At 36.7% G+C, this 10386-nt stretch overlaps 2 protein-coding genes across 2 annotated transcripts in view; both read left to right on the top strand.

Annotated features, from left to right (window-relative positions):
- The window catches only part of LOC307160335 (splicing factor U2AF 65 kDa subunit-like), a 161556-nt gene that overhangs the window by 34091 nt on the left and 117079 nt on the right, over window positions 1–10386 (top strand). The gene's annotated exons all lie outside the window — the stretch shown is intronic.
- unm_sa1261 (un-named sa1261) overlaps window positions 4376–10386 on the top strand; it is an 18278-nt gene continuing 12267 nt past the window's right edge. Inside the window, exon 1 of the mRNA XM_079884995.1 lies at window positions 4376–4562. The gene's annotated coding sequence lies outside the window, so the exon portion shown is untranslated. The remainder of the gene's footprint in view (window positions 4563–10386) is intronic.

Here is a 10386-nt window from a genome sequence, read left to right on the forward strand (position 1 = left end):
TTATTGTAAGGCTGGTGTTTGGTTGGGCTATTTGTTGTCATGTGTCATGTGATCCCCCACGTTTCCCTTGTGTTCATGCCATGTGCTTTTGTTTTCATTTGTTACTTTCTCATTGGTTTATTGATTTCATTACTCATTTAGGTGTTGCTCATTAGTAGTCTGTGTATTTATAGCCCTAATTTTGCCATTGTGTGTTTGTCAAGCTTTGTCATCTTTTGATGCTGTTGTCCACTGCTTTGAGTTTCATGTTCATGCCATGCTTTAGAAATTTAGATTTAGTTATGTTGATTTCCAAGTAATTGCTTTGTTGATACATTGGGCTCAGAAAACTGACTCTGCTTATAATTATTAAGGATTCCTTAACATTTCTGACTCTGAGTTCTAAGGTGAAATGTGATAATTCAGATTCTGAAGGATCATGTGACACTGAAGACTGGAGTAATGATGTTGAAAATTCAGCATTGATCACAGGAATACATTACATTTTACAATATATTACAATAGAAAACAGTTATTTTTATATTGAAATAATATATATATATATCACAATATTACTGGTTTTCTTTTTTTTTTTTTTTTTTTTAATAAATGCAACCTTGGTGAACATAAGAGACTTCTTTCAAAAACAGTAAACAAATCTTATCAACCTCAATCTTTTGAGCTCTCTCTCTCTCTCTCTCTGTGTGTGTGTGTGTGTGTGTGTGTATGAACTGAAGATGAATAGAGATGTTGTCAAAAGAGCAATAAAGAAAGAGTCTGGTTTTGCACACTCAATACAGTATTGATTGAAGTGTTTCGAACAATGCAGTCCAGTCACAGCGTTCACCTTGTGCTCCATGTGAGCGTTACACAGTGTGCATTTACTGACAAAAAAACACTTCACCAGACATAAGAGCACACTGTAAAACCCAACAAGTTAACTCAACTCAAACCAAATGAGGAAACTGATTGCGGCAAACCATTTAAGTTTAAAAATAAATGCATATGAGTATTGTGAACTTATATATATTGAGTCATATTCACTCATAATTTAGTGTTGGTTTAGTCAATCATTTTGAGTATATGTAACTTAAATATTTTAAGTTCATTCCATTAAACTTTTAAAGTAATTTCAACTGGTTTGAGTTCATTTAATAAATCTAATCAAGTCTTAACAACTATATAGATACTCAAATGGGTTTAGGAAACCGATTGCCGTAAATGATTTAAGTTGATTAAACTCAAATTTATAAAGTTATATAAGACAAAGGAAAAAAGAAATGGTGAAAGAAAAGGATGCATGACAGTATTTATTGAAAAATAATTTATTTTACAAAAGGTTCTCAGGCATGAATGTTGTGAAAGATGGTCAGTCAGTCAGTCTCCTCACTGTCAAATATACAAAATTGCACAGGACTTCTGTCTGCCGAACTGTGAAAAAATTAATCTTCCACTGTTTCACAGTGGAGAAACATACACACAGCATTGGTGTGGCGGCACGTTGACCTTGTTTGAGAAAGTAACATGCACATTTAACAGGAGATTTCACAGTCTTCATCATCACAAGCAGAATCTCCAAATGTAGAGCGAAACAAGCTCTGATGCTCAGGAGCCTCGCAGAGATTTACTGAGCGTGATCCTAAAACACGTTTGTGAACAGTAAGTGTGTGTGTGTGTGTGTGTGTGTGTGTGTGTGTGTGTGTGTGTGTGTGTGAGTGAATGACCCTCACCATGGCTACCGCTGTCACACGGTTGAATCTGTCGAGCCTTGGGGAGCTCATTACAAGATTTTGAAGGAATTTATTTAGTGCTGTACAAGACAGTGTTGACAAGACACACACACACACACACACACACACACACACACGCACACACACACACACACACACACACACACACACACACACACACACACACACACACACACACTTCCAACAATATGGGGTTGTAGAGACACAGCTGAGTACCAGTGACTCAAAGGTTTGGACACGATTTACGGATCTTAAAAACCTTGAAATGATGTCTATGTATTTATTTATTTATTTTTTACAAAACTATTTTTTTATTCTTTTTTTTATTGATTAGTTGGAGCAGATAGTGAAGAAAAACAGCCTTACAATTCAATTCAGTTTAACAAGCATCGTAGTGGGCAGAGCTGGAATATAGACACAGAAGAAGCTCCAATGTGATTTAATTTGGTTCTTATATTTTTGTCACTACATAATTCTGAATTGTGTTTTTAATATATATATTTTTAATGAATATAAAAATATAAAATGTGGAATATTAAAGGGGCTGTATGTAAGAACTTTCATGAATTAATCACTTTTTTATTGCACCGTGAACAGCTTTATTTTATTTTATTTTCAATTTATGAGTATATAAATTATATATATATATATTGATATATTGTTTGTTTTTTTACAGTGTGGCAACAAAACAAATTCTACTGGATATATTTTCAAACGGTAACACTTTATTTATTTTTTTACACATCATTTATTATAGTAATGACAGTAAATTATAATTACAATCTAACCCTAAGCCTATAGTAAGTGCATGTTGTTAATTGATATTCCTCATTACTTATTTGTGCGATTTTTCTTTAATATTTAACTCAATATTAACTTATATTCACTGAGCTACAGTCAGCCGTGCTGATATTCAGTAAAATGACTTTCGTGTGATATTGCTTAAATATATGACGACTGTGTATAAGATATAAATGCTTCACAACAAGGGTTTGCTCTGAGTCCTGCATAATCTATTTAGTCAAGCATGCATGCAAGCATATCGAGGCTCAACATAAGCTGCCTATATGCATGTTGATAATGTGCGCACGCAAACACTCATCTGAGCTATGCAACACTCACACACATGCAGGCTTTCCTCGTGCAAGACATAATTAAATGTTCTCAGATAAAGCAATCTGTTCTCCTTCATTCCCATCCAGCACAAAGCAACAATAACTTAGTTAACTCGCATTCAATTTGTGATGTTGAAGCCTTTTCTCTGTCTCTGGAGTCAGTTTTACACTGGGAATCTTCCTAGTGCTAGATAGTTTAATATCAGAGTATGAAGGAGTTGAGTGTGTGTGGACGGCGCATTAGCGATTAATCAGAGTAATTTGGCATGAGTTAAGCTGCTTTACATCCATCACATAAGCAGAACACCAGGCCTTCATGACACATGCAGATATAGGCATGTGTATAGTGTTTATATAGGCTAAGTATTCTGTTATTATTATTATTATGTACACACTATACAAGTTGCATATTACATATTTATCTTTATTTATCATGCAGTTCTGATCCATTATGAAAAATGTATTATTCTTATATTACATTTATCAAACCCAAAATCCCCACTCACACACTTTTCATCAGACATAGGGGTGACAAGTCTCAATGGAAAGATTGCCTGAATTCACCCCTAATTAATGGATCACAAAATGTGTATCAAAATGAATCTGGTTCTAATATTAACTAACATTGATTTAAAACATTTCGAAATTATTGTAACATTTTTACCTGTCTGGGGGAGATTACTTTTTGACACAAAGATTGAAAAGTCAATGAGGACAAAGGTAGCCTATTTTAACCAACAAATGAACACATGCAAACGCTAACCATCCTCCGCCTCACCTTTAATTCATCAACATATGATATATAGTTTAAATGCTAAAGAGTTCCCACATCTTGACCAATGAATGGCCATGACACTTACAATGAGTACTCAACCCAGAGTTACTCAAATTATTTAAAGGATGAAATTAATCATTTTATGGGCATTGCATTCTCAAAGTTTCCAGCATAATAAGTAGACATAGCCTACTAAATAAATATTTAATTGCTGGTAATGTATTTCCCTGACGTTTCCATGATTTTTTCACATTTATTTGTATAGTGCTTTTCACAATTCACATCATTTCAAAGCATCTTTACAGAAAATACATGAGTCCATATTACAATTTAGAGAGATCTGTTATCAGAGGTTAAGTTATGTATTTCAGAAATGTACATAATCACAGTTAGAGAAAAATGTATTAATTTAAACAATGTGATAATGCAGAAAAAATGAGCTCATTGAAGTAATGAATATATGTTTGGAAATCGCCATATTTTACGGTGTTATTATCTGTGCGACTGCAGTCTCTGAGTCTCCAAGCGCCTCACGAGAGAAGAAATCTGTACGGAGACAGAATGCACCGACTCCAGTGATCCATCGCTCTCTTCTCTGATTGGTCGGGCTTGTGCAGCGCTGTCTCGGTTTGCGCTCTGATTGGTTGTTTTCGCAAAGGGCCTGTGCAGCGCTCGTTCAGTCTGTTCTCTGATTGGTGGATAACGCGGTGGGCTGGAACAGAGCTGTCAGTACTGACATCCACCACCAACGGAGAGACAATAGGGCAACAGCAGTCGCTCTGTCGGACGTGTGTGCTAGAATCAATACTATCAAGGCTTTAAAATATAAATAAGAGAGAGGAGAGCTGAAAGATACATGCATTGCTCCTGATGCTCTAGTTATAAACATTGACCACAACGGAATGACAGCGCGGGGTTTGCGCATCATTTGCTCCTTGAAAGGTAGGAGACATTGTATTTAACATTAATATAACTGATCAAATATGCATATTTATGCTCAGTGTCATTCTTATTTGCCATTGTCATTTGACAGTAAGAACTGCCATACTGTGTAGGTAATACAGATGCCTTACTTCCATAAAACCTTACTTTACTTCGAATATGAGCAATATAATTCATGTATTATAATAACACATTATTGGTCCATGCAAACAGCCCGGCGCATCCATTCGTTGTTTTCTTATTATTGACATAAAGGTCTCAATGCAGCTGAGCCCTTCACTATGTAATCTGCATAGGAAGCAATCCACTGAAGAACAATAGGCTGCCAAAACACATCTTGAGCTGCTGTTAGAGGGTATAAGTCAAGTGAAGGCATGCCATTCATATATACATATACAGTGACATATGTCAGTTACATGCTAAAGAGAGATGGTTATTCATTTACTTCTTGTTTTTATTTTGCATGCATGGATAGCCATGCACATGCACACTCACACAAACCCACAGGCGTAAAGTGTACATTCAGTGCATGAAACTGAACGTCCTGTTTATAACCGGGATTGTTCAGACATGATTTTGCTGGCCAGATGACAACAAATTTAGATGCAAGCTTAATGAGTAATATGGGTTATTACAGGGCAGATATAATGTGGGATAGATGCATTTACAGTTGAGATTTTACACTGACATTTTTACAGAACATTTACTCAGTATTTACATATTTGATATATATATATATTTGTTTATATAAAAGAGGTTTTCGGAAGATGCCGATAAGCTGAAAATGCCCAAAATACTGGCCAATGCGTGAGACTGTCATATTAGATGTGAGTATTCAGACACACACAGCGGTGTCCTTTGTCTAGATGAGCTCCATTATTTGAATACCAAGATCTGATATCCAGAAATTCAACAGTCAGTCAAGAGTCTAGTCATATAATGTTTAAACTGTGGTGACATTATTTCATTCTGTGACGTTTGTGAAGAAACAATCCTCTAACTGCTTGAGTTTAAAGAAACCTGAAATTTATTAAAAATGCAATTGCAAAATTGTGGTCAAGCAACCTTAGTCAGGCATCCTGCAATGTTTGAAATAAGTATATTTATTTATCAGACCTAAGCTGAATCCAGGATTATATGACCAGCTAGAAAATACCTTTCGTGCATAGAGACACACAGACAATATCATTTGCAATCCTGTTTACTTCCATAATCTGCCATATTTCTGAATGAAACATATACTGAAAACACAAATAATGATATTTATTTAATGATAAAAAGTCTCAAACTTCAATTTTATCCGTTACATCAAGCAGGTGGCTGGAGAGGGTGGGGGATGAACAAGTGAAAGGCCGTTTGTGATGCCAGCTAAAACAAACGAGGTGGAGCAAGTTATTCTTTTGATAAAAGATTATCAGGACAAACATTTTTATGCACAGAAGAAACGTGCACAATAAGGGCAATTTTGATTGCATTTTGACTCGTGCTCACTGTGAATGCAGCACCAAGGACCGAGCCTCGAGCCCTTAGTGTCTCCACTGATCTGACTCCAAGCGTGAACATATAATGCTTCATAGCACTGTGAGCATCGTGTGTGTGTGTGTGCGTGTGTGTGTGTGTGAGTGAGTGAACAGAACCAGCACTAACAGGGTTTATAGGGTTTTCTCTAAAACAGTGGTCTCAAACACAGTTCCTAGAGGGCCACTGCTCCTAATCAACTTAACTTTTTCAGTTATCTTTTTGCACGACAACGATGTACTAAAAACGGAAAAGTTTTACCTTTGTGTTTTTTCTTTGTACAGATGACAACATTGTCAAAACGATGCTGTTCACACAGATCGGCGAAAATGACTAAAATCACTATATTATTCATGCCAGGCCAGTAGATGGCGATGTCCATGGGTGTCAGTTTGGTTTGAAATGTGCTGGGGACAGAGACGCATTCGGAAGTGCATTTTCAGAAGTGCTGGGTACAATGACGCATTCATTTTTTTTCTCTCTTTCGTGCAGGTTATGTTTTGAAAGACGATGTCCTGTAGCTCAGGCACGGCCCCACTTTTCAACAGGCCCACCCAAAACTTTCAATTTTGTCAATAATTATAAAATAAATCGCCAATAAGCTCATAATTTGTGCTAAAATAGTGTTTAGTCTTAAAAAACATTTTAAAAAGCTGGTTATATTTTGATGTTTCTGCGCAAGTTCAGCAGACAGTGAGGTTCGGGTTTGTTCCGATCAGAGCTCGTGAGTGGAGAACGCATTTCTGAATATTCGGCTCCGCTCGTTCATTCTGCATGGGTCGCTTGCTCAACCCAGATGTCCTGTTGCCTGGTTCGAAAATATGTGGAATAAGGGCTGCTTCCGACTAAAAGTTTTTTTCGTAGTCGAGTAGTAGGCTAGTTGTTCATTTAAGTCATTCGTGGACAAATCGCCCCTTTATATTAATTTAATTAATTATATAGCCTACAGGATAATGAGCTTACGTAATATAGCCGCACTCAAGCGCACGAACGCATGCATAAAGCTTGCCACAAAGAACCGGTAAAAGTAATGATTATGAATGCGTCTAAATGTGTCTAAATACACTGTGAATGTGAATGTGCATTATACGCTGAGTTTCGGTTAATTTATGAGACGAACTCCAGTTCACTCGCCGGCGCCTCCATGTCGTGATTCTGCTATATTTACTTCTTATTTATTAAATCCAGGCAATTGGTTCATTAAACATTGATTAAAATTAAGATATAATTAATACAAAACGAAATTCACTTTAAAGAAAGGCAGCTGTTCTGTTTGAGGTCTCTGTGAAAGTTTTAAAGCAGTCTTTTAGTGCCGCTTTCAGAGCGCTGACGTCCGTAACCGAGAACTGACACGTTGTTTTTTCCCTCATAAATGCAAACAGGGAAAATAAAATAAAATGAATATTATAATGTTTTTTTGTTGGGTCAGTCAATGATTACCACATTTCTCTCTCATATTGCTCCTCACAACCACTGAAAACAGTCAAAAAAATCAAACCAAAAGTCAAATTAATATGGACGGAAGTTAAAAGTGGTGGGTACAAAATGACTCATGACGAAATCTGGTGGGTACGCGTCCCCCCCGACCCCCCCGAAATCGACGCCTATGGCGATGTCACTTTGTAAAGAAACACTACGCATCTATAGACTGAACACTTAATACGCATGCGCGTGACATTACCATTTCAAAATGTTTTCGTTTTTGTAGTTTACACAGAGACGATAACGGTATCGTTTTCAAAAACATGCACTTTGAATCCCGTTTTCAAAAGTTTCCACTTTCAGGCCCCCAAAACACTGTTGATGTGTAAATGAACGGCCAAAACTCTCCCTGAGTTGCAAAGCATTGGACTAGAAGCCAAACAACAAAATTAATAAGAAAATCGGAGGTGCACAATACAACCTGGAGGATACAGTGGGAAGTAACTTTAGAAGCAACTAATTTAAAAGGGTTGTTTAAGGGTTGTTAATTTAAAAATTATGTCATGTACTCACCCTCATGCCGATCCATTTTTTTCTGACTTTCTTTCCTCTGTGGGACACAAACAATATTTTAAAAAATATATATATCTCTATTTTTTTTTTTCAGTCCATATACAATAAAAGTCAGTGGTGCCTGACGTTATCTGGACCCTAGCTTTCTTCAAAATATCTTCTAGAAGAAAGAAATGTAGGTTTGAAACGGCATGTAAATGATGACATGAATTTCATTCTGAGCTGAACCTTTAAGGCTTTGGAAAAATCAATAGTTGCTCAATGGCATCCAGTGAATAAGGTGCGTATATTTGAGTATTCTCTGTATTTTCCAGATATTCATTTCCTCTGCGCTCCCGCTACACGTGCTTGGCGTTGTGATTAATGGTAGAGGGATTTGTGCTGCAAAACCGTTCGACAGGCTTATACATCTATCCTCCATACCCTGATTACTCCATAACTCCAACGGCAATTTCAATCTAGTTTTGAACCCTGTCTAGTTCAGTTTTCAGCGCAAGACAAATCTTCTTCATTACAAAGACTGATGGCAAAAGGTTTTCTGAAAGTACACAAGGTCCTAACACCATTTTCAGCCGCCACTGGTGGTTTATCTGTGTGCTACTCGATTACCATGGGAACAGAGTAAATAAATTGTACTGTCGACAAACAAAATCAGCCTGCTGAGCGCTTTCTGGCAATATCTGTACTGGTTTCTCATGTTATACTGTAAATTGGTGAGAAAGGATTTGTACTGCACAAATACAAACACCGGGACTACCTGCACTTGGGAGCAAATTGCCCTTGTGAAAAACAACTGTGCTTTATTTTATTACTTGTAGTGTCTGTCTTCAAGTCTAGTATATTTTTTCAAATAAATGTACTAGATATTAAATTACTGAAATGAAAGGCCACTTGAGAGTCTTAAGTCAAAAAGATGTCACCCCCAAGGCTCCGGTTCCTCCTTCAATACAAGTCTATGGGATTTTTTCAGCCATTTTATGACCGCCAGGCAAAATCTCAAGACAGATCACTTTGAAAACTAGCAGCACATTTCTTCTCAACAAGCTGCGTGATTTGAGCCGTCATTCATGTCCGAGTTATGCACTGAAGTTTAATAATTATGTTTAGGGGTTGTTTGACTCCTGAATTCCGAATACCAAGTCCGAGTTATGCACTGAAGTTTAATAATTATGTATGTCCGAGTTATGCACTGAAGTTTAATAATTATGTTTAGCGGTTGTTTGACTCCTGAATCCCGAATATCATGTCCGAGTTATGCACTGAAGTTTAATAATTATGTTTAGGGGTTGTTTGACTCCTGAATCCCGAATATCATGTCCGAGTTATGCACTAAAGTTTAATAATTATGTTTAAGGGTTGTTTGACTCCTGAATCCCGAATATCATGTCTGAGTTATGCACTGAAGTTGAATAATTAGGTTTAGCGGTTGTTTGACTCCTGAATCCCGAATATCATGTCCGAGTTATGCACTGAAGTTTAATAATTATGTTTAGGGGTTGTTTGACTCCTGAATCCCGAATATCATGTCCGAGTTATGCACTGAAGTTTAATAATTATGTTTAGGGGTTGTTTGACTCCTGAATCCCGAATATCATGTCCGAGTTATGCACTGAAGTTTAATAATTATGTTTAAGGGTTGTTTGACTCCTGAATCCCGAATATCATGTCCGAGTTATGCACTGAAGTTTAATAATTAGGTTTAGCGGTTGTTTGACTCCTGAATCCCGAATATCATGTCCGAGTTATGCACTGAAGTTTAATAATTATGTTTAGCGGTTGTTTGACTCCTGAATCCCGAATATTATGTCCGAGTTATGCACTGAAGTTTAATAATTATGTTTAGCAGTTGTTTGACTCCTGAATCCCGAATACCATGTCCGAGTTATGCACTGAAGTTTAATAATTAGGTTTAAGGGTTGTTTGACTCCTGAATCCCGAATATCATGTCCGAGTTATGCACTGAAGTTTAATAATTATGTCTAGGGGTTGTGTGACTCCTGAATCCCGAATATTGTGAAGTTTAATAATTATGTTTAGGGGTTGTTTGACTCCTGAATCCCGAATATCATGTCCGAGTTATGTTCTGAAGTTTAATAATTATGTCTAGGGGTTGTTTGACTCCTGAATCCCGAATAGTATGTCGGAGTTATGCACTGAAGTTTAATAATTAGGTTTAGGGGTTGTTTGACTCCTGAATCCCGAATATCAGCAATAGTAATAGTGATGCTTGAAGGGAACCTTCTTCCATTTAAGACCCTTGACAATGGCTACAGGTTGTAGTTGTAGTCTAGATGACTATTGCTATGTATAC

This window comes from Squalius cephalus (genome assembly GCF_949319135.1).
Source record: "Squalius cephalus genome assembly, chromosome: 1".
In the NCBI taxonomy this organism is placed as follows: Eukaryota; Metazoa; Chordata; class Actinopteri; order Cypriniformes; family Leuciscidae; genus Squalius; species Squalius cephalus.